Source organism: Salmo salar, unplaced genomic scaffold (genome assembly GCF_965601325.2).
Source record: "Salmo salar unplaced genomic scaffold, fSalSal1 ptg000206l, whole genome shotgun sequence".
In the NCBI taxonomy this organism is placed as follows: domain Eukaryota; kingdom Metazoa; phylum Chordata; class Actinopteri; order Salmoniformes; family Salmonidae; genus Salmo; species Salmo salar.
This window is the reverse complement of record NW_027675329.1, coordinates 2,375,107-2,401,473: the sequence shown is the minus strand read 5'-3', so window position 1 is coordinate 2,401,473 and position 26,367 is coordinate 2,375,107. Positions and strand designations below refer to the sequence as shown.

The following is a 26,367-nucleotide window of genomic DNA, read 5'->3' as shown; positions in this document are numbered from 1 at the left end:
TCAGTTTCCAGTTGTAGAATCCTTTAACATATTGTTGATTTCAACATTTTTCATTTTCTATAAATGCACTGGGTTGGTTGAAAAGTCATACTAAACTTACATACCAGCACTATATTGACATAGTATAAATTCAGTATATCTTCCACTGTTTTTCATACTAAGATGGACCAAGATACGTGTTGCTTTTGCACATATTTGTTCATTAGTTTTGCAAAAGTCTGTTGATTGTCAGTCATTGGGTTCATTAGTTTTATATGTTCAAATCAAGCTTTATTTATACAGCATATTTCAGACATGGATGAAACACAATGGCTTCACAGGGAAAAGAAAACAAAAAAACAATGAAAATAAACAGCAATATTTACCACAAACATAAGAGGATAAAAAAATGAAGAATAACAACTGAAAGACTAATGAGCATTCTAAGGAAAATTAATTGATTACAATATTAACAATTGGATGTTATATTCAACCATAACGAGATGGACAAGCCAGCACAGGTCTAACACATACTGACTAACTGAGGTGACACCAATCAGTGCGTCCTACGTGCTAACGAGCTAGACGGGCTAACGAGTTAGACGGGCTAACGAGCTAAAGTCCAACCTCAAAACATAAATGGAAAAACCAAAGCCTGTAACACCTTCCACCTTAAGACAACAAATATATCCTACATTTTTGATGGACAAGTTTGCTCACCACCAACAGAAAACAACTTACATTTCATATTAAAATCAACAAAAATGCTTCCCTTCTACAATATAAACATGGTGTCCACTGGATGTCAACAATTAAAAACACGTATTTCTAAATAATAATATACAATCGTATTATTTTTTTCTCCTTTTTCTTTCTATAGAATCCTAAATCCCACTAGCTTCTAGAACTCTCGTCTTCCTAAAACTCACTAGATTCTAGAACTCTCGTCTTCCTAAAACTCACTAGATTCTAGAACTCTCGTCCCCTTGGAACGAGCCCAAACAAAACTCATCTCCAATACGGAAAAACGTGCAGTCAAAATAAATTGTGATCCATGGCAACGGACTGGCTAAACGCAAAACACAAAACTTTTTAACTGCCCACCCTTGAGACAATCAGCAACCAAGTTGTCCTGACCACAGACATGTCTGATTTCAAGAGGAAACTCCTGCAATATCCGTAGTAACTTTCCACCTCATTGCAGAGCTTCTCTCTCTTTTCAGTGTTCACTAGATAGGCATGTTGTTGGATCGGGGCCCAGTCCCCAATGTCATGCTCTAGTACACTTGGGTTGGCACATCTGAGAATTAACCCTGATATTCTAAAAGCAGGGCAACAGTGATGCATTTACATTTAAGGGTCGCTGAACAAAGGAACACAACACTTATTTGTCATCACTCATCGATATCATGTTGAAATCAATTGTGCGAGAGGAGGGAGATGAGGTTGCACGTCCTGTTAAAACTAACAGCTCAAAAACCACATGGAATATGGGAATAATGTGTACATCACTGGTTAGAGTACAATTTGTAGAAAACAGCTAGCTACATTTTGAAGTGTTGCATTGTGATTCCAGTGGGTCACCAACATGGTAAGTGTAACAGAACTCTTTTTTTGTTAGTCACTTTTTGTTAAATCACATAAATAGTAACTCTTCCATTTCAGAGCCTGGATTTTTCCCCCTGAGGCTAAAATCAATTGAACAACAAACGTTTAGGGTTCTACATTCTGACGTTATTAAAATACTCCTACTACAATGTTAAAACATTCTACATTGTGACATTATTTCACTGATATCATGAAACAACTCCTTCATGTAGTTTCTGATGTTTGATCAGAGATCTTTTATCAGAGTATCTCTTCCCACACTGATCACAGCTATAAGGTTTCTGTCCTGTGTGTGTTCTCTGGTGTTTAGTTAGACAGCTAGATGTAGTAAAACTCTTCCCACACTGATCACAGCTATAAGGTTTCTCTCCTGTGTGTGCCCTCTGGTGTGCCGTCAGACAGCCAAACGTACTAAAACTCTTTACACATTGATCACAGACATAAGGTTTCTCTCCTGTGTGTGTCCGCTGGTGTACTATCAGGCTGTTTAGCTGAGTAAAACTCTTCCCACATTGATTACAGCTATATGGTTTCTCTCCTGTGTGTGTTCTCTTGTGTATAGTTAGATAGCTAGATGTCGTAAAACTCTTCCCACATTGATTACAGCCATAAGGTTTCTCTCCTGTGTGTGTCCGCTGGTGTACTATCAGGCTGTTTAGCTGAGTAAAACCCTTCCCACATTGATCACAGCCAAAAGGTTTCTCTCCAGTGTGTATCCTCTGGTGTGATTTCAGAGTTTGTAGCCGAATAAAACTCTTCCCACATTGATCACAGCCATAAGATTTCTCTCCAGTGTGAATTCTTTGATGTATTTTAAGGCCTAGTGAAGAGTTGAATCTTTTCCCACAGTCAGAGCAGCAGTGAGATTTCTCTCCTGTGTGAACTCGCTGGTGTTTCTTGAGGAGTTCTGATCTGGAGAGACTCTTCTCTGCCTCGTCAGCATCATGAGGTTGTTGAGGCTCCCCAGGATCCCAATAGTCCCGTCTCTCTCCTGTGAGAACAAAGTCAGGCAGATGGTTAAAGGTCCACAACAGCAGAAATCCACTGTTTATTTGAGGTAAAAGGTGATGCCCAGAGCATACCCATGAAGTTGTACAACAATTGACGTCTGTTAAAATATTTGACAATTAAGACAGTCAACTTAGCAACAATCATATTTTGTCTTGTTTTCACATTAGTAGAAACTAGAAAAGTTTTTAAAGTTGTTGAAACCCTAAGCAGTGTGCCAGATGACTTTTGGTCTCCAATATTGGCCCCTTTCTGTGTTTGCTAAAATTGCGACACGAGGTCAATGCGCACACAAAAATGATTGCAGAAACACTTCCCTGCTAATGAGGAAACCACTAGTTATGGATGTAGTATATCTGGTAATGAGGAAACCACTAGTTATGGATGTAGTATATCTGGTAATGAGGAAACCACTAGTTATGGATGTAGTATATCTGCTAATGAGGAAACCACTAGTTATGGATGTAGTATATCTGGTAATGAGGAAACCACTAGTTATGGATATAGTGTATCTGGTAATGAGGAAACCACTAGTTATGGATGTAGTATATCTGCCTGGAGCAAAAAATAGTGAGCAAAGATTTTAGTTTTCACAATGTATTCTGAATATTACAGCACAAGATCAGGAGTGCTACTCAAGGAAACTCACATTAAGCTCTGTGTCTATTTACTAATTCACCACCGTGGGGGAAAACTCAGGGGAGTTCTCATAGGCTGACAGCAAATATAGCCTCCATTTACAGGTTGCTTATGAGTGCATTTCACATTAAATATGGATTATAATTGTAAGACTCGCTTGAATCACCTACTTAATATGTTTGTGTTATTGTCGCATATCAACTGATTTATACTTAAAAAACACTTCAACCAGTAAAATGCTCTTTGGCTAGCTTTAACATCAGCCTGACAATGAGGGTTTGTACACTAAGTGTTTAACAAATTGGCCCATAACTTCACCTAACAATAACATAGACCAACTGTAAGACCCATAACTTCACCTAACAACATAGACCTACTGTAGGACCCATAACTTCACCTAACAACAACATAGACCTACTTCACCTAAGACTATATATAATTTTATATTTCAGGTGAAACATGGAAACTAACATGTCTTTGTCATGACATTTCATAACCTGATCACCAGATAATTTTGTGAATAATCCCACTAGGCTACTCTGTAATGTGTTGTCATTCTAAATGTCCTGAATAAAGGAAAATAGCTCTGTGTGTTGTACAATAGCCTATCCATCAAGGAACAGTTCTCTACACATTATGAGCTAAGTATCTCTGTGCACAAACAGAGTAATGAGACCCTACTGTAAATCAGCCAGACAGTAACACATTATAAACATCGATTTGTTTGGGATGTTGGATCCAACGTGGAGCACGGCATAACTGTCTTTACCAGAGTAATGAATGAAGAAGCACTTTGGTTGTTGTTGCATGTCGTGATGTTTGTCATGTGACTGTCATTCAGAAAATGATTTCCTGGATCAGCTGATGATAGTTGAACATGTGACTGTAACTAAACAGCTACAGTATTAAGTATTATGTGTAATTATTGAAGAACGACGTTAATGACAGTATCTATTTGGGTGTTGTAAATAAAGTTAAGGTGACTCTCGGTTAGAACCATTGGATTTAGCAAACTCTGAAATTATTTAGGATTTCTGTGCCCATAAAAACTGTTTTGCCAGCGTAACATAAGGAGACACTAAATGTTACGTAGGTAGAGAGCATTTCAGAGATCTGAATACAAAAAACTGTCCTAACAGGACAATAACCTAAACCACAAGGCCAAATCTACACTGGAGGAGCTTACCAAGATGACATTGAATGTTCCTGAGTGGCCTAGTTACAGTTTGGACTTAAATCATCTTGAAAGTCAATGGCAAGACTTGAAAATGGCTTTCTAGCAATGATCAACAACCAACTTGACAGAACAGGAAGGATTTTAAAAAGAATAATGAATATTCACATGAAGATCAGCCTCCTATTGGATGACATCACGACTTCCCATCAAGCCAACTCCTTGGAGGCCTTACTATGACATCACTCACTCCGTCTAGTTTGCAGTTGTCTAAAAAAACACTATTTTGCTCAAAACATTTATTTGTTTCCCATTAGTGTGTTTATACTTTACTGTATTTATATCACTTTTCAACAGGAAAGGACGTCATGAACAATTCATACAGTACAACAACATATTCAAGTGTAGAATGCCCTTTTAAAATCACACATTAGTTCAACAACTGCAGAGATTGTGTCCCTCTTTTATCAGATATTACTCACTGTATTTACTGGTGTTAACCAGATCAATGTCCCTGTTTTATTAGATAGTACTCACTGTATTTACTGGTGTTAACCAGATCAATGCCCCTGTTTTATTAGATAGTACTCACTGTATTTACTGGTGTTAATTAGATCAATGCCCCTGTTTTATTAGATAGTACTCACTGTATTTACTGGTGTTAATCAGATCAATGTCCCTGTTTTATAAGATGGTACTCACTGTATTTACTGGTGTTAATCAGATCAATGTCCCTGTTTTATTAGATAGTACTCACTGTATTTACTGGTGTTAACCAGATCAATGTCCCTGTTTTATTAGATAGTACTCACTGTATTTACTGGTGTTAATCAGATCAATGTCCCTGTTTTATAAGATAGTACTCACTGTATTTACTGGTGTTAACCAGATCAATGTCCCTGTTTTATTAGATAGTACTCACTGTATTTACTGGTGTTAATCAGATCAATGTCCCTGTTTTATTAGATAGTACTCACTGTATTTACTGGTGTTAATCAGATCAATGTCCCTGTTTTATTAGATAGTAATCACTGTATTTACTGGTGTTAATCAGATCAATGTCCCTGTTTTATAAGATAGTACTCACTGTATTTACTGGTGTTAATCAGATCAATGTCCCTGTTTTATAAGATAGTACTCACTGTATTTACTGGTGTTAATCAGATCAATGTCTCTGTTTTATAAGATAGTACTCACTGTATTTACTGGTGTTAACCAGATCAATGTCCCTGTTTTATAAGATAGTACTCACTGTATTTACTGGTGTTAATCAGATCAATGTCCCTGTTTTATTAGATAGTACTCACTGTATTTACTGGTGTTAATCAGATCAATGTCCCTGTTTTATTAGATAGTACTCACTGTATTTACTGGTGTTAATCAGATCAATGTCCCTGTTTTATTAGATAGTACTCACTGTATTTACTGGTGTTAATCAGATCAATGTCCCTGTTTTATATGATAGTACTCACTGTATTTACTGGTGTTAAACTGTAGTAGGGTCCACATAGATACTAGTCATGCTGGTGTAGTCTATAGCTGAGCTGGTTAAACTGTAGTAGGGTCCACATAGATACTAGTCATGCTGGTGTAGTCTATAGCTGAGCTGGTTAAACTGTAGTAGGGTCCACATAGATACTAGTCATGCTGGTGTAGTCTATAGCTGAGCTGGTTAAACTGTAGTAGGGTCCACATAGATACTAGTCATGCTGGTGTAGTCTATAGCTGAGCTGGTTAAACTGTAGTAGGGTCCACATAGATACTAGTCATGCTGGTGTAGTCTATAGCTGAGCTGGTTAAACTGTAGTAGGGTCCACATAGATACTAGTCATGCTGGTGTAGTCTATAGCTGAGCTGGTTAAACTGTAGTAGGGTCCACATAGATACTAGTCATGCTGGTGTAGTCTATAGCTGAGCTGGTTAAACTGTAGTAGGGTCCACATAGATACTAGTCATGCTGGTGTAGTCTATAGCTGAGCTGGTTAAACTGTAGTAGGGTCCACATAGATACTAGTCATGCTGGTGTAGTCTATAGCTGAGCTGGTTAAACTGTAGTAGGGTCCACATAGATACTAGTCATGCGGGTGTAGTCTATAGCTGAGCTGGTTAAACTGTAGTAGGGTCCACATAGATACTAGTCATGCTGGTGGTGATGGTCCCCAGATGTGATGATTTATTCTGCTCTGTTTTATGTACGATCCTTATTTTCTGACTGATTTGAAGAGATTTAAGCTTTTCATATTTGATAAAATACAATGTCCATTTCCATGAATCATGATGTCTGGTGTTGATGTAACAACAGGTGGTCTTTTTAATCCACTATCCAGAGTCAGGAACAGATGAAGTTAGGTCTGCTACTGTTCAGTGATTAAATATATATACTTCTGTGAATATATGAACCATTTGCATCCAAAAATAAACTGCTCACATTCTGGAGATAAACTTTGTAAGGACTGTGTGTGTTTTGTGTAAATAGTTTCTGAAAAAAGTGTCCAGCTCAAACGCTGATTGTTGTTGTAAATGAGCGTTCTAAATGAGGGTTCTAAATGAGGGTTCTAAATGAGGGTTCTAAACGAGGGTTCTAAACGAGGGTTCTAAACGAGGGTTCTAAACGAGGGTTCTAAACGAGGGTTCTAAACGAGGGTTCTAAACGAGGGTTCTAAACGAGGGTTCTAAATGAGCGTTCTAAATGAGGGTTCTAAATGAGCGTTTAAATGAGCGTTCTAAACGAGGGTTCTAAATGTGTGTTCTAAATTGAGAGGTAGCCTGACTGCCATTAGGTACCGAGATGAGATCCTCAGACCCCTTGTGAGACCATATGCTGGTGCGGTTGGCCCTGGGTTCCTCCTAATGCAAGACAATGCTAGACCTCATGTGGCTGGAGTGTGTCAGCAGTTCCTGCAAGAGGAAGGCATTGATGCTATGGACTGGCCCGCCCGTTCCCCAGACCTGAATCCAATTGAGCACCTTCTGGGACATCATGTCTCGCTCCATCCACCAACGCCACGTTGCACCACAGACTGTCCAGGAGTTGGCGGATGCTTTAGTCCAGGTCTGGGAGGAGATCCCTCAGGAGACCATCCGCCACCTCATAAGGAGCATGCCCAGGCGTTGTAGGGAGGTCATTCAGGCACGTGGAGGCCACACACACTACTGAGCCTCATTTTGACTTGTTTTAAGGACATTACATCAAAGTTGGATCAGCCTGTAGTGTGGTTTTCCATTTTAATTTTGAGTGTGACTCCAAATCCAGACCTCCATGGGTTGATAAATTGGATTTCCATTGATTATTTTTGTGTGATTTTGTTGTCAGCACATTCAACTATGTAAAGAAAAAAGTATTTAATAAGATTATTTATTTCATTCAGATCTAGGATGTGTTGTTTAAGTGTTCCCTTTATTTTTTTGAGCAGTATATATATATATATATATATAGCACAATACAATCATCCTAACCGGAAAAATGTAGGCTACATTTGTCGTAGCGCTAACTGAAAAAAGATTGACCCAACACAAGCAGTCATATTTTCTAACTCTCGGCTGGCGTGAACTACAATATGAATTAGCTAATTGCAATTACTATGTATAATTAATCACATCACGGGGTGAGCTCACCATTGATCGAAATAATTAGGTAAAACACTTTCTAGAAATCGACAGTAATCCGACGATTAGTTTCAGCGTGCAGCCATGCATTTTTTCCCTCCTAACTCTAACCTGTCTCTCTGTCTGTCTCTCTGTCTGTCTGTCTGTCTGTCTTTTCAGTAACACCTCCTAACCCTAACCTGTCTGTCTGTCTGTCTGTACAGTAACACCTCATAACCCTAACCTGTCTGTCTGTCTGTCTGTCTGTCTAGTAACACCTCCTAACCTGTCTGTCTGTCTGTTCAGTAACACCTCCTAACCCTAACCTGACTGTCTGTCTGTATAGTAACACCTCCTAACCCTAACCTGTCTGTCTGCCTGTCTGTCTGTATAGTAACACCTCCTAACCTGTCTGTCTGTCTGTCTTTTCAGTAACACCTCCTAACTCTAACCTGTCTGTCTGTCTAGTAACATCTCCTAACCCTAACCTGTCTGTCTGTCTGTATAGTAACACCTCCTAACCCTAACCTGTCTGTCTGTCTAGTAACACCTCCTAACCCTAACCTGTCTGTCTGTCTGTCTGTCCAGTAACACCTCCTAACCCTAACCTGTCTGTCTGTCTGTATAGTAACACCTCCTAACCCTAACCTGTCTGTCTGTCTCTGTCTGTCTGTCTGTATAGTAACACCTCCTAACCCTAACCTGTCTGTCTGTCTGTCTGTCTAGTAACACCTACTAACTCTAACCTGTCTGTCTGTCTGTCTCTCTGTACAGTAACACCTCCTAACTCTAACCTGTCTGTCTGCCTGCCTGTCTGTCTGTATAGTAACACCTCCTAACCTGTCTGTCTGTCTGTCTGTCTGTCTAGTAACACCTCCTAACCCTAACCTGTCTGTCTGTCTGTATAGTAACACCTCCTAACCCTAACCTGTCTGTCTGTCAGTCTGTACAGTAACACCTCCTAACCCTAACCTGTCTGTCTGTCTGTCTGTATAGTAACACCTCCTAACCTGTCTGTCTGTCTGTCTGTTCAGTAACACCTCTTAACTCTAACCTGTCTGTCTGTCTGTCTGTCTGTCTAGTAACACCTCCTAACCCTAACCTGTCTGTCTGTCTGTCTGTACAGTAACACCTCCTAACCCTAACCTGTCTGTCTGTACAGTAACACCTCCTAACCCTAACCTGTCTGTCTGTACAGTAACACCTCCTAACCCTAACCTGTCTGTCTGTCTCTGTCTGTCTGTCTGTCTAGTAACACCTCCTAACTCTAACCTGTCTGTCTGTCTGTCTGTCTGTATAGTAACACCTCCTAACCCTAACCTGTCTGTCTGTCTGTATAGTAACACCTCCTAACCCTAACCTGTCTGTCTGTCTGTCTGTCTAGTAACACCTACTAACTCTAACCTGTCTGTCTGTCTGTCTGTCTGTACAGTAACACCTCCTAACTCTAACCTGTCTGTCTGCCTGCCTGTCTGTCTGTATAGTAACACCTCCTAACCCTAACCTGTCTGTCTGTCTGTCTGTACAGTAACACCTCCTAACCCTAACCTGTCTGTCTGTCTGTACAGTAACACCTCCTAACTCTAACCTGTCTGTCTGCCTGTCTGTCTGTCTGTCTGTCTGTCTGTATAGTAACACCTCCTAACCTGTCTGTCTGTCTGTCTGTTCAGTAACACCTCCTAACCCTAACCTGTCTGTCTGTCTGTCTGTCTGTCTGTCTGTCTGTCTGTATAGTAACACCTCCTAACCTGTCTGTCTGTCTGTACATTAACACCTCCTAACTCTAACCTGTCTGTCTGCCTGCCTGTCTGTCTGTCTGTATAGTAACACCTCCTAACCTGTCTGTCTGTCTGTTCAGTAACACCTCCTAACTCTAACCTGTCTGTCTGTCTGTCTGTCTAGTAACACCTCCTAACCCTAACCTGTCTGTCTGTCTGTCTGTCTGTCTGTCTGTACAGTAACACCTCCTAACCCTAACCTGTCTGTCTGTACAGTAACACCTCCTAACCCTAACCTGTCTGTCTGTCTGTCTGTCTAGTAACACCTCCTAACTCTAACCTGTCTGTCTGTCTATCTGTCTGTCTGTCTGTCTAGTGACACCTCCTAACCTGACTGTCTGTCTGTCTAGTAACACCTCCTAACCCTAACCTGTCTGCCTGTCACACGGGGTGTGATCGTTCTACAGTGGTTCCTGAAGCGCTGTGTGATTAGAACACTGAATTGTGCACTACAATTAACTGTGGACCTTGGTCAAACACAGTGCACTATATAGCCTAACACTCATTTAGAACGCTCTTTAGAACGCTCATTTAGAACGCTCATTTAGAACGCTCATTTACAACACTCATTTACAGCGCTCATTTAGAACCCTCATTTAGAACGCTCTTTTACAACACTCATTTAGAACACTCATTTAGAACGCTCATTAACAACACTCATTTAGAACACACAGTTAGAACCCTCATTACGAACACTAATTTAGAACGCTCTTTTAGAACACTCTTTTAGAACGCTCTTTTAGAACGCTTCTTTAGAACCCTCTTTTAGAACCCTCATTTAGAACGCTCATTTAGAACGCTCATTTAGAACGCTCTTTAGAACCCTCATTTAGAACCCTCATTTAGAACGCTCTGTAGAACACTCTTTTAGAACACTCATTTAGAACGCTCTTTAGACCACTCATTTAGAACCCTCATTTAGAACCCTCATTTAGAACGCTATTTTAAAACCCTCATTTAGAACCCTCATTTAGAACACTCATTAGAACCCTCATTTAGAACACACATTTAGAACCCTCATTACGAACACTCATTTAGAACACTCGTTTAGAACACTCGTTTAGAACGCTCATTTAGAACGCTCTTTTAGAACCCTCTTTTAGAACCCTCATTTAGAACGCTATTTTAAAACCCTCATTTAGAACCCTCATTTAGAACACTCATTTAGAACACACATTTAGAACCCTCATTACGAACCCTCGTTTAGAACGCTCTTTTAGAACGCTCTTTTAGAACCCGAAGATAATAAAAGACAAGATGAGTTCGGTCTGTTTATAGTGTTGAAGGGGTGTGTCATCTACCGTCGTTCGTATCCCACCATTCATTTCCGGAAGTCCTCAAAAAATGAGTGAACTCTTACTCACCTCATTTTGTTATAACATCTTTGGTCAAACGGATGATTACGTGAAACCCAGAATGCATTGTATGTCAACAAACATGGCTCCATACACATAGCTCATCATAATCAGTATAACCTTCAAATAAGTATTTTACACACATAATATGTGCCCATTACAATCTATGCAAGAATCGGAATGCATGATTTGTCACCCAGAATTGAAAACATGTGAATAAAACAGTAAATACACAAATAATTACCTCACAAAACATTTTCTGATGGTGATTTATTGATACAAGTGACGGATGCCGGCAGTCAATCACGTCCCCTCTCACTCTGAGCCATTCAGTGTTGTTGTTTATGTATGTAGCTAGTGAGCTAAGCTGTAGCATTAGCAATGTCTTTCAAAAGGAGACAACTCACAAATGTGGAAATTATGGAGATTTTTGTTAAAATTCTGACAATGAGTCTGAGTATGAAAGTCAGGAATCAGATTCTGACAGTGAGGAGCTGCCCCCCCCCCCAACCTTGTAGCCATTGAGAACCCTGAATCTGAGGTTCCCTTGTCCACTGACCAAGTACCAGGTCCCTTTGAAGATGCTGGTGGTGATGGAGGGAGACCGACAGTGGATGAAGTACAGGAGTTCTGTGGTAGCTGGAAGGCCACCAGTCATTTCACCCCTCCTGGCCCTGCTGTTTGTTTTGATGAGTCCCAGTCTGGAGTCCATTTCCATCTGAGGCAGAGTGCTTCAAGTTGTTTCTGACAGAGGAGCTGGTGGGAAACATAGTACAGGAGACCAATCAAATCATCAAATGTATTTCTAAAGCCCTTTTTACATCAGCCGATGTCACCAAGTGCTGTACAGAAACAGTCTATGTTATGGAAAGAGCAGGTGTCCTTAATGTTTTGTACACTCAGTATATGTTGTGTCTACAAGCTCATTCCCACAGAAAACTGCAGAGGGAAGCAGTACCACCCAGTCAACCATCAGACTCCATTGTGAGACGCCTCACAGAGGATATTCAACCATCATTGCAAATCCAAGATGTCAATATCAACAAGGTGCTGATCAGTAAAGAGAAGAGAGACTAACATTCTAGAATGCTCCCTTTTTTCTGCAGGGTTCTCACAGTGAGAACCAACAGGATTACAATAGAGTGTTCTACGCTGTCTTCATCTGATCCAATTCAAAGATGACAATTATTTTATGGGATGAGAATTAAGTGGAGTGACTCATCTTAGCTGGTCTGAGAAAACTGATGAGACTTCTCTCCTTTATGTATACATTGGGCCATTTAAAAAAGACACCAATCTGTAAGGCTTCTCTCAAGTGTGTATCCGTTGGTGTGTTTTTACATTTCCCAATCGGGAGAAACTCTTGCCACATTTAGAGAAGAAGTAAGGCTTCTCTCCTCTGTGTGTTCTCTGACGACCCTTTTAGCTCAGCTGTTGATAAAAAACTAAATCTACAGTCAGATCTGTGATAATGCTTCTCTCCTTTCTGATTACCTTGGTGTCTTTTTAACTGGGCCAGTCGAGAGAAACTCTTTCCACAGTCAGAGCAGGAGTAAGGCTTCTCTCCCGTGTGTGTTCTCTGGTGAACTTTTAGGTCAGTTGATGTTGTGAAGCATTTTACACAATCAGAGCAGGAGTAAGGCTTCTCTCCTGTGTGTATACGTTCATGTCTTTTTAAGTTTCCCTGTCGAGAGAAACTCTTCCAACAGTCAGAGCAGGAGTAAGGCGTCTCTCCTGTGTGTATTCTCTGATGAACTGTCAGAGACCTTGATGTTGTGAATCTCTTTCCACAGTCATTACAGGGATACAGATTCTCTCCAGTGTGTGTTTTAAGGTGTATTTTTAGCTTTGATAGAATTGGGAAAATCTCCTCACAATGTGGGCAGTGGTGAGACCTCTTAGCTCTGTGATCTTCCTGCTGTTGCTCTCTGGATGTAGAGAATGGAGACCATGTTGAGACAATCTCCTCCTCCTCTTCTTCTTTAATGTTGACATTCAGCTCCAGTGTTTGACTGCAGTCTTCCAGCTTCACTGATGCCATCTCTGCATCCTGCAGTGCAAACTGGGCTCCACTGTCACAATCAGGACCCAGTGACTGTAGGTTTGGACTCAGTGTGGAAGGAGAGAGGCAGGCTGGGATTGTCCTCACTGTTGACGTTACCGACCTCAGACTGTAGTAATAAAGAGAAAAGGACAGCACAGTTCTTGCGTTTTCCTTATTCTAAAGAATGGTGTGCGCCTACCGGAACTTCCTGTTCCCCCCCACTACTACAGTGCAACAGCGACATCTATTGGACTTCATCCTGAAGTGATTTGTCTGTGTTTCTAGTCTAGAGGTTAACTGATCATTTCATGGTGTGACTGTAAACACTGATAAAGTATCATATACATCATGTTGGTATGACTGTAAACACTGATAAAGTATCATAAACATCATGTTGGTGTGACTGTAAACACTGATAAAGTATCATATACATCATGTTGGTGTGACTGTAAACACTGATAAAGTATCATATACATCATGTTGGTGTGACTGTAAACACTGATAAAGTATCATAAACATCATGTTGGTGTGACTGTAAACACTGATAAAGTATCATATACATCATGTTGGTGTGACTGTAAACACTGATAAAGTATCATAAACATCATGTTGGTGTGACTGTAAACACTGATAAAGTATCATATACATCATGTTGGTATGACTGTAAACACTGATAAAGTATCATATACATCATTTCATGGTATGACTGTAAACACTGATAAAGTATCATATACATCATGTTGGTGTGACTGTAAACACTGATAAAGTATCATAAACATCATGTTGGTATGACTGTAAACACTGATAAAGTATCATATACATGTTGGTATGACTGTAAACACTGATAAAGTATCATATACATCATGTTGGTATGACTGTAAACACTGATAAAGTATCATATACATGTTGGTATGACTGTAAACACTGATAAAGTATCATATACAAATAATCTCAAAATTAAAATTCAAGTATTATATGTCATTTTAAAGATACTCTACTCGTTAATCCAATCACATTGTCTTATTTCAAAAAGGCTTTACGGTGAAAGAAAAACAGATTATTTTAGCATCTCAGCAACAACAAAAAATTAAAAAGCCATTTTCCAAGCACGATGCATCACAAAACCAGATATACAGCTAAAATTAAGCACAAACCTTTGACAATCTGAATCAGATGACACTCCTAGGACATCATGTTAGACAATACATGCATTTTTAGTTCGATCAAGTTTATATTTACATCCAAAAAAAACAATTTTTACATTGGTGCGTGACGTTCAGAAAATGTTTTCTCCCCATAACATCCGGTGAAAAGACACATTTAATTTACGGAAGAACTCATAAAACGTTGAAAAAAAATATATAACAATTATTTAAAGAATTAGAGATAATCTACTCCTTTATGCAACCACTTTGTCAGATTTCAAAAATAACGTTACGGGAAAAGCAACATTGTTCAATATTCTGAGTACAGAATTTAGCCTTCAATGCTAAGCTATACAGTTAGCCTTCAATGCTAAGCTATACAGTTAGCCTTCAATGCTAAGCTATACAGTTAGCCTTCAACCACGGCGTCGACAAATCTCTAACAATATGTTGGAAATATTTACTGACCTTTTGCTGATCTTCGGCGGAATGCACTCGGATGGGCTCCCACTTCCACAATAAAAATTTTCATTTGTTCTGCAAAAGTCCATCATTTATGTCGAAAATACGTCCGTTTTGTTGACCCGTCCAGAACTACATGTTACCATGCCAATGTGGCGTGGACGCAAATCCGTAGACGAAATGGCCAAAAAGTTCCATTACCGTTTGTAGAAACACGTCAAACGATGTTTAGAATCAATCCTTTAGGGTATTTTTTAACGTAAAATGGGGATAATTTAACAACCGGGCTGTAGGTATTCAGTCATACAAGAACAAATAAAAACAACAGCTCAGTCACGTGGATGCGCGTCATAAGACACCTGTTCTCTGATTGGCCAGGGATTGAATGAGACAGAATTTTCTGCCCGGTTACAGATGACGGATGAAAAGCAGTTCCTAAAGATTGTTGACAGCCAATGGAAGAGTCAGGATTTACGTTGCATCCTAATATGTCATTGTAGTTTTTTCAAGGGATTCAAAAGAAAAAACTACATTTCGAATTTCTCCCACTTCCTGAGTCAATTTTTTCTCAGTTTTTTTTGCCTGCCATATGAGTTCTGTTATACTCACAGACACCATTCAAACAGTTTTAGAAACTTCAGAGTGTTTTCTATGCAAATCTATTAATAATATTCATATTCTATTTTCTGGGCCAGAGTAGTAACCTGTTTAAATTGGGTACGTTTTTCATCCGGCCGTGAAAATACTGCCCCCTAGCCCCTAGAGGTTAATCCTTTTTAACTTTTAATTAAAACATTTTTATGACAAATTCCAGAGCCTCTGTATACATCTTTACACATTTTTTTCCACTCTAATTTGTACAATGACAAATAGGTGGGACTCTGTCGTTTTTCTGACAAGTTCTCTCATTGATCTCAGGTTCAGCCACCAGGGGGCACCCACCCTCCATGAAAACTTTCATAGGCTCTCTTTCACTCAGTAATCATGTAACAAGTCGACAGGCTCCCAGAGGCCGACCACCTCTCGCCCAGCCATTCTAACAGTGGAAGCCAGGATCTGTGAGAAACTATGATAATAAACTATATAGATCACAGTGGTGTGGAGACCAGCCAACACAACTATATAGATCACAGTGGTGTGGAGACCAGCCAACACCACTATATAGATCACAGTGGTGTGGAGACCAGCCAACACCACTATATAGTTCACAGTGGTGTGGAGACCAGCAAACACCACTATATAGATCACAGTGGTGTAGAGACCAGTAGTGAATACATACATTTCATACATTTTTTTTTTCTGTGCTGGCCCCCTTGGGAATCGAACCCACAACCCTGGCATTGCAAACACCATGCTCTACCAACTGAGCTACAGGGAACCCCTGTTTTAATACATTTGCAAACATTTCTGAAAACCTGTTTTCGATTTGTCAGTATGGGATATTGTGTCTAGATTGCTGAGGATTTTTTTGTATTTAATATATTTTAAAGGCTGTAACGTAACAAAAGGGTCGTACAAAGGGGACCAAGGCTCGGAGTGTGAAGTGCTCATAACTTACTTTAATGAAACACTAATACAAAAACAACAAAATGACCGACAACAGTTCCATCAGGTGAACATAAACTAAACAGGAAAACAACTACCCACCAACAACAGGAAAAAAACAACACTACTAAATATGACCTCCAATTAGAGGCCACGAGGAACAGCTGCCTCTAATTGAAGGTCAACCCAATAAACCTCAACATAGAAATAGATAACTAGAACTCAAGCTTAGAAATAGAGAACATAGAACAAACACAAAAGTCACGCCCTGACCACTCTACCATAGAAAATAAGAACTTATATTGTTCAGGACGTGACAGTAAGACAGGGGAACCCATCTCAACATGACGGAGAGTAAGACAGGAGAACCATCTCTGCATGACGGAGAGTAAGACAAAAGTTTTGAGAATGACACAAATATTAATTTTCACAAAGTCTGCTGCCTTAGTTTGTATGACACCAATTTGCATAAACTCCCTAATGTTAAGTGATCAGATGAATAATTAATTGCAAAGTTCCTTTTTGCCATGCAAATGAACTGAATCCCCCCAAAACATTTCCACTGCATTTCAGCCCTGCCACAAAAGGACCAGCTGACATCATGTCAGTGATTCTCTCGATGACACAGGTGTGAGCGTTGACGAGGAAACTGGGCTGGAGATCACTCTGTCATGCTGATAGAGTTCAAAAGTGTACCCAGTATAAACTAACGGTGTACACCCGGTGTATCCAGTATGAACTAAACGGTGTACACCAGGTGTATCCAGGATAAACTAAACGGTGTACACCCGGTGTTTCCAGTATAAACTAAACGGTGTACACCCGGTGTATCCAGAATAAACTAAACGGTGTACACCCGGTGTATCCAGTATAAACTAAACGGTGTACACCCGGTGTATCCAGTATAAACTAAACGGTGTACACCCGGTGTACCCAGTATAATCGTCTCTCCCTCTGACCGACTCCTGGATCTGGATACGCGTTTCTATGGAGACAAGAGGTCAGGTCAGGGGTCACACAGAACCATCACTACCACCATCATCATCCTCCTCCTCTTCCTCACCTCCATTAGAATCCTGGTAGACGTCAGTCTCCTACAGACAGACAGGTTAGGGTTAGGTGTTACTGAACAGACAGACAGACAGACAGACAGACAGACAGACAGACAGACAGACAGACAGACAGACAGACAGACAGACAGACAGACAGACAGACAGGTTAGAGTTAGGAGGTGTTACTATACAGACAGACAGACAGACAGACAGACAGACAGACAGACAGACAGACAGACAGACAGACAGACAGACAGACAGACAGACAGACAGACAGACAGACAGACAGGTAGGTTAGGACGTGTTACTATACAGACAGACAGACAGACAGACAGGTTAGGGTTAGGAGGTGTTACTATACAGACAGACAGACAGACAGACAGACAGACAGACAGGTTAGGAGGTGTTACTATACAGACAGACAGACAGACAGACAGACAGACAGACAGACAGACAGACAGACAGACAGACAGACAGACAGACAGACAGACAGACAGGCAGACAGACAGAGAGACAGACAGACAGACGTAACATCCTAATTCAACTGCAGGGTTTAGCTCCGTCCCTGCTCTAACTCAACCACGGTCCCGGTGAAGAGTATCTGAACCAGGCGTGTTAAAGCAGGGCTGGAGGAGAAGCCTTCCCAGCGGGTAGTTCAGAGAACCCTGGGAGGGGGATGCGTTCAGCAGGACAAACGTTTTAGAAAACGTTCAGATAAAAATATGGAACGTAGAACAAACATGTCTATCTGAGAGGGGAATCGTGTGTTTCTATCAGGGCAACAGCCCTGGCTGTAACCTGGAACGGCCTATCGACTTCACCCTGCGATCCTATTGGCCAGCTCCATACAAGAGCGGGAGGAGTTAGCGGAGAACAGGACCAATCGGTCCGTTAGTTTGTCTACATGGGTCTTAGCCCCTCCTTCTGGGTTGCCACACTTCATTGAGACCGTCCTGGAAAAACACACACAAAACATTATTACCAAACAAATCAAATTTAAATTTGTGGCCAGGTGACCTTACTGTCAAATGCTGAATACAAGCTCTTAAACCAACAATACAGTTAAGAGTTAATGGCAGTGCTAAAGTTTGATTTTGACAATTATCATGAATGACTCGTTTTCCCATCCAACTGCCGGCTGCTTGATAAGTAGCCCTTCCCGGAGTGTCTGCATTCCACACGGTTTCCTTATTTAGGTGCCATGTGATGTCACATTTGCCTTTGAACTTCCCCATCTCATTCTGTCCTTCTGTGCTGTTAAAACATTCATATGGTTTCTGATAATCTATTCAATATCTATATGGGGTCTCTAGTTTTTGTGCTTCCACCCGTATATCCAATTCTTGACACCATTTTCCCCAGCCAGTTTGCTTGTAATGTCTTTGATAATATGAATTACCCAAATATGACAAACATTCCGCTGGACAATAGGGCCTTTCTGATCTATTCAAATGACAAAAATTCTTATTAAAATCAGCACAGTCCCTATAATCATAAGGATTAGGTACCACGACTAATTCTGTCAGCAGAGAGGGTGAGCGTAATAAGCAATTTGTCAGTTTTAATTTTGATGCTGTATATTGAGCCCATTCATACCATTCATTTCTCACTAATTTCTCCACTGATTTACCCTCGTGCAGTTCTTGTGTTGGAGTCACAATGTCCTTTCTTCGAGATGGATTGTTAGAGTTTGTCAGAAAGTTCCAAATGTCAGTAAAGAACCCCCTTGACTCTGATACTTCAGATCTCTTTGTACTTGTAGTGGACTGCTTGGTAAGGGCAGTAGGTGGCAATCTAGTGGTAACAGCTGTGGTGTTCAAAGCATCTGTTACTGTTACTGTTTGTTCTGTTGTCACAGTTTGGTCCTGGTCTGGTACCTGCGTGGAACCAAATCGGATGATGGATACACTATTCCCTTCAGTCAATTTAGTACTCACTATTTCTACTATATATTCTCCACCTTCCTCTTGATCACGCTTCTTCATGGTGATCAGCCAAGTGTCCTCTCCTCTAGTTATCGTCAAGTTGCATTCTTTCGAGTCCCAGATGGCTTCTCCTAATGTCAGATGAGAGGTCCATCCACAGAGTGCTATTTCTGGTGGAGGTCTGATCCTCCGGATTGAGAGGGATCTCTGAACTTCTTCTTGAGTCATTATCTGGGGTGGAATGGGGATGCTAATCCTATTGTCAGTTTTTTCCGATTGTTCAGCGGGTTCCCCTCGTTTCTTCCTGCTTCCACCATACTGATTGATTGTGCTTGAGTCTGTTGTTTCTTCACCAACGTCTACTGATGTGGTTGTCATGCCATTGTCACTGTTCTCTTGTCTTTCTAACTTCAATTGTCTGTTAAGGGGACCATTCAAGAGCTGAAAAATCAATTGTGGGGAAATCCCCTTCTTCTTCAGTCTGTGGTACGCCTCCTTCTCCTCCTTCTTGTGGGGGTCCTCCTTCTCCTCCTTCTTGTGGGGTTTCTCCTTCTCCTCCGTCTTGTGGGGGTCCTCCTTCTCCTCCTTCTTGTGGGGGTCCTCCTTCTCCTCCTTCTTGTGGGGGTCCTCCTTCTCCTCCTTCTTGTGGGGGTCCTCCTTCTCCTCCTTCTTGTGGGGCTCCCTCCTCTGACCCGATTGGGCTTCCATCTGGAAAGGCATTGATTTCAGGAAAGAGTCTCTCCCATTCTGTAGGTGGTACTTCGGGGTCCCACTGTAAAGGGCTTCCGTCAAGGAGGTCTGCCACAATAGGTATGTCATTAGGAGTAGCAGGCATGTCACTCCCCCCCAACCCTGGACTCTCTGGCCCCACAGGAGTGAATATCGTTTGGTTGCAGGTTTTTTCTCCAGCATTGTCTTTCTTTCGTCCTCGTCTGGGTGCATTCGGCGGTGCATCAGTCGTATCTTGGTTTTCACTTGGTCTGCTGACTTCTTGACTCCTCCCCGGCGCCTCGATCTCTTCCGCTGCTCCTGCTCCTTCCGGGCTCCCGCCTGGTGAATCAGCATCCTCTGTGTCCTCATCTCTATGCGGTTGTCTCCTCCTCTCCGATGGGACCCTGGTGCAGTGGTTTAGATGGTACCACGTCTGACTTCCTTTCACCTGGACGGCCGTCGGTGTCGCGTTGGCCACCTCGTAGGGTCCTTCTCTCCTTGGCTGGTTCCACTTCCTCCGGAACACCCGAATGTAGACCAGATCCCCTGGTATCACTGGGAGTGGTCTCTCTGGTCCTGGCTCAGGTACCTTCTTTTTCTCCTGTGAATATATAGCTTCATGTATCTCAGTTAGATGCTGTACATATGTTTTTAATTATTTTTGCAATATATCTAAGGAGGGACCTTTGTATAGTCCTCCTAACTTTGGTACAGGCATGGGTCGACCCGTAAGCATTTCATGCGGTGATAAATGCGTGTTTCTGTTAGTTTCCATGCGGCAACTCATTAGTGCGAGCGGCAAAGCATCCACCCAATTAAGCCCTGTGGTTAAACAAATCTTTATTATCTTATTTTTCAGAGTTCCGTTAGCTCTCTCAACTAAACCTTGTGATTGCGGATGATAGACACATCCCAACCTTTGTTTCATCCTTAACCTGTTAGGGCTAGGGGGCAGTATTGACACGGCTGGATAAAAAACATACCTGATTTAATCTGGTTACCACTCCTACCCAGTCACTAGAATATGCATATACTTATTACATATGGATAGAAAACACCCTAAATTTTCTAAAACTGTTTGAATGGTGTCTGTGAGTATAACAGAACTCATTTGGCAGGCAAAACCCTGAGAGATTCCTTTACAGGAAGTGGCCTGTCTGACCATTTCTTGAACTTCTTTTCCATCTCTATCTTTTACTAAGGATCTCTGCTCTAATGTGACACTTCCTACGTCGTCCATAGGCGCTCAGAGCCCGGGAAAAAACAGAATGTCGTCATCCCAGCCCCAGGCTGAAACACATTATCGCCTTTCTCAAGTGGCCGATCAAGGGACACTGGGCTTATGCACGTGACCCCGACCGCCCCCGCCTTTGGGATTTTTTCCTCTGTTTGCCGAAAAGGAGATTCCCTGTCGGAATATTATCGCTTTTCTACGAGAAAAATGGCGTAAAAATTGATTTTAAACAGCGGTTGACATGCTTCAAAGTACGGTAATGGAATATTTAGAATTTTTTTGTCACGGATTGCGCCATGCGCGCGACCCTTCTTTACCATTTCGGATAGTGTCTGGAACGCACGAACAAAACGCCGCTATTCGGATATAAAGATGGATTATTTTGGACCAAACCAACATTTGTTATTGAAGTAGCAGTCCTGGGAGTGCATTCTGACGAAGACAACAAAAGGTAATCAAACTTTTATAATAGTAAATATGATTATGGTGAGTGCTGAACTTGCCGGGTGTCTAAATAGCGAGCCCGTGATGCCTGGGCTATGTACTTAGAATATTGCAAAATGTGCTTTCACCAAAAAGCTATTTTAAAATCGGACATATCGAGTGCATAGAGGAGGTCTGTATCTATAATTCTTAAAATAATTGTTATGCTTTTTGTGAACGTTTATCGTGAGTAATTTAGTAAAATGTTAGCGAATTCCCCGGAAGTTTAGGGGGGTATGCTAGTTCTGAACGTCACATGCTAATGTAAAAAGCTGTTTTTTGATATAAATATGAACTTGATTGAACAAAACATGCATGTATTGTATAACATAATGTCCTAGGGTTGTCATCTGATGAAGATCATCAAAGGTGAGTGCTGCATTTAGCTGTCTTCTGGGTTTTGGTGACATTATATGCTGGCTTGAAAAATGGGTGTCTGATTATTTCTGGCTTGGTACTCTGCTGACATAATCTAATGTTTTGCTTTCGTTGTAAAGCCTTTTTGAAATCGGACAGTGTGGTTAGATTAACGAGAGTCTTGTCTTTAAATAGCTGTAAAATAGTCATATGTTTGAGAAATTGAAGTAATAGGATTTTTAAGGTTTTGAAAATCGCGCCACAGGCTGCCAGTGGCTGTTACGTAGGTGGGACGAATTCGTCCCGCCTAGCCCAGAGAGGTTAAACAGCGGTTGACATGCTTCGAAGTACGGTAATGGAATATTTAGACATTTTTTGTCACGCCATGCGGCATGCGCACCACCGTGGATTACCATTCGTACAGTGTCTAGAACGCACGAACAAAACGACGCTATTTGGATATAACTATGGATTATTTGGGACCAAACCTATATTTGTTATTGAAGTAGAAGTCCTGGGAGTGCATTCTGACGAAGAACAGGAAAGGTAAGAACATTTTTCTTATAGGAAATGTTATTATGGTGAAGGCTAATCTTGCCGGGTGTCTAAATAGCTAGCCGTGATGGCTGGGCTATGTACTTAGAATATTGCAAAATGTGCTTCATCCGAAAAGCTATTTTAAAATCGGACATATCGAGTGCATAGAGGAGTAATGTATCTATAATTCTTAAAATAATTGTTATGCTTTTTGTGAACGTTTATCGTGAGTAATTTAGCAAACTGTTAGTAATTTCCCCGGAAGTTTGCGGGGGGGGTATGCTTTTTCTGAACGTCACATGCTAATGTAAAAAGCTGTTTTTTGATATAAATATGAACTTGATTGAACAAAACATGCATGTATTGTATAACATAATGTCCTAGGGTTGTCATCTGATGAAGATCATCAAAGGTGAGTGCTGCATTTAGCTGTCTTCTGGGTTTTGGTGACATTATATGCTGGCTTGAAAAATGGGTGTCTGATTATTTCTGGCTTGGTACTCTGCTGACATAATCTAATGTTTTGCTTTCGTTGTAAAGCCTTTTTGAAATCGGACAGTGTGGTTAGATTAACGAGAGTCGTGTCTTTAAATGGCTGTAAAATAGTCATATGTTTGAGAAATTGAAGTAATAGGATTTTTAAGGTTTTGAAAATCGCGCCACAGGCTGGCAGTGGCTGTTACGTAGGTGGGACGCAAGCGTCCCACCTAGCACATAGAGGTTAACAGTTTCATTAATTCATTGTAATTAACTTAATCATTATGACACACCCCTCTCTATTGTCATTGGTTGCACTAATTGCACTGTTCGTCTACATAACCTGGTTCAAGTATTGATGACATCACCCTGTAGAAGGCACAGTGATGCTGAAACAATGGTAAATACCCAATAAATGACTGGGAGTTTATATATGGAGTGTGGGATTCTCTTTATTTTGATAGTTTATAACTCTTATGAATGTTCCATCTTTATGTGTTTTTCAGGCAGCCTGGGAAAGAACTGAAAAAATCAAGACAGAGACACCAGAAAGACCCAAGAAGACTTGGACGCAGCATCAGAGGACAGAGAGGGATGTTCAGAACTCACTCAGTCTGGTCAGTTGGTGAGGGTAGACTTGGAGGCTGCTTACCTGACATGGAGGAAGTCCCCCCTCCTCTCCCCTAACTTCCCTATACCCCCTCCTCTCCCCTACCTTCCCTATACCCCCTCCTCTCCCCTACCTTCCCTATACCCCCCTCCTCTCCCCTACCTTCCCTATAGCCCCTCCTCTCCCCTACCTTCCCTATACCCCCCTCCTCTCCCCTACCTTCCCTATACCCCCCTCCTCTCCCCTACCTTCCCTATACCCCCTCCTCTCCCCTACCTTCCCTATACCCCCTCCTCTCCCCTACCTTCCCTATACCCCCTCCTCTCCCCTACCTTCCCTATACCCCCTCCTCTCCCCTACCTTCCCTATACCCCCCTTCCTCTGCCCTACCTTCCCTATACCCCCTCCTCTCCCCTACCTTCCCTATACCCCCCTCCTCTCCCCTACCTTCCCTATACCCCCCTCCTCTCCCCTACCTTCCCTATACCCCCCTCCTCTCCCCTACCTTCCCTATACCCCCTCCTCTCCCCTACCTTCCCTATACCCCCTCCTCTCCCCTACCTTCCCTATACCCCCTCCAACCCAAGAGGCCCTGGAGCAGCTGTGATCAGGTTAGAAGAGAATGACTCCTCAACCCAAGAGGCCCTGGAGCAGCTGTGATCAGGTTAGAAGAGAATGACTCCTCAACCCAAGAGGCCCTGGAGCAGCTGTGATCATGTTAGAAGAGAATGACTCCTCAACCCAAGAGGCCCTGGAGCAGCTGTGATCAGGTTAGAAGAGAATGACTCCTCAACCCAAGAGGCCCTGGAGCAGCTGTGATCAGGTTAGAAGAGAATGACTCCTCAACCCAAGAGGCCCTGGAGCAGCTGTTATCAGGTTAGAAGAGAATGACTCCTCAACCCAAGAGGCCCTGGAGCAGCTGTGATCAGGTTAGAAGAGAATGACTCCTCAACCCAAGAGGCCCTGGAGCAGCTGTGATTAGGTTAGAAGATAATGACTCCTCAACCCAAGAGGCCCTGGAGCAGCTGTGATCAGGTTAGAAGAGAATGACTCCTCAACCCAAGAGGCCCTGGAGCAGCTGTGATCAGGTTAGAAGAGAATGACTCCTCAACCCAAGCGGCCCTGGAGCAGCTGTGATCAGGTTAGAAGAGAATGACTCCTCAACCCAAGAGGCCCTGGAGCAGCTGTGATCAGGTTAGAAGAGAATGACTCCTCAACCCAAGAGGCCCTGGAGCAGCTGTGATTAGGTTAGAAGATAATGACTCCTCAACCCAAGAGGCCCTGGAGCAGCTGTGATCAGGTTAGAAGAGAATGACTCCTCAACCCAAGAGGCCCTGGAGCAGCTGTGATTAGGTTAGAAGATAATGACTCCTCAACCCAAGAGGCCCTGGAGCAGCTGTGATCAGGTTAGAAGAGAATGACTCCTCAACCCAAGAGGCCCTGGAGCAGCTGTGAGAGAGCAGCAGTGTTGAAGCATTTGGGGAAATTTAAAGAAGGTTTCCTGGAAAAGAGGATTGACTGTTACGTAAAGGGTCAGAGCCACTGATTGGACAAAATATTAAGGATACCTTCCTAATATTGAGTTACGCCTGGTCAGTTTGTCATGGAAAGAAAGGTGTCCTTAATGTTTTGTGTAAATTACATAATAATTATACATTTATGGATTGTTTTATGTAGCCTATTGTTTTCTATTTATTCAACCTGCCATCTACCCACCTGGGGATTGAGGGTTATGAGAGAACCCCCACATTACAAGCTTCTATTTATTCAACCTGCCATCTACCCACCTGGGGACTGAGGGTTATGAGAGAACCCCCACATCACTAGCTTCTCTTTATTCAACCTGCCATCTACCCACCTGGGGACTGAGGGTTATGAGAGAACCCCCACATCACTAGCTTCTCTTTATTCAACCTGCCATCTACCCACCTGGGGACTGAGGGTTATGAGAGAACCCCCACATCACTAGCTTCTCTTTATTCAACCTGCCATCTACCCACCTGGGGACTGAGGGTTATGAGAGAACCCCCACATCACTAGCTTCTCTTTATTCAACCTGCCATCTACCCACCTGGGGACTGAGGGTTATGAGAGAACCCCCACATCACTAGCTTGCATGTTCTGCAGCCTTGTAAAGATAAGGAGGGGACGACTGGGAGGCAGGTTGGCATTTATTGTCATGAATCTTGCCCTGGAGGCAGGTTGGCATTTATTGTCATGAATCTTGTTCTGGAGGCAGGTTGGCATTTATTGTCATGAATCTTGTCCTGGAGGCAGGTTGGCATTTATTGTCATGAATCTTGCCCTGGAGGCAGGTTGGCATTTATTGTCATGAATCTTGCCCTGGAGGCAGGTTGGCATTTATTGTCATGAATCTTGTTCTGGAGGCAGGTTGGCATTTATTGTCATGAATCTTGTCCTGGAGGCAGGTTGGCATTTATTGTCATGAATCTTGTTCTGGAGGCAGGTTGGCATTTATTGTCATGAATCTTGCCCTGGAGGCAGTTCAGCAAAATATTCACTAGCTTGCACAGGCACAAAGTAATATAATCCGATTTTAATCCTAACCTCAACCACACTGCTAATCCTTCCCTTAAATTAAGACCATAAAACAACATTTTCCACAGCCAATTCTGACTTTGCAGCTGACATATCTAGA

At 41.9% G+C, this 26,367-nt stretch overlaps 1 long non-coding RNA gene across 1 annotated transcript; it reads right to left on the bottom strand.

Moving 5' to 3' along the window:
- Positions 1-11,381: 11,381 nt before the first annotated feature.
- LOC145867134 (uncharacterized) lies at positions 11,382-15,172 on the bottom strand. Its single transcript, XR_014383237.1, has 2 exons — positions 14,784-15,172; positions 11,382-11,882 (listed from the first exon to the last, which is right to left on the bottom strand). It is a non-coding gene; the product is annotated as an uncharacterized LOC145867134 (long non-coding RNA).
- Between the last annotated feature and the right edge of the window lie 11,195 nt (positions 15,173-26,367).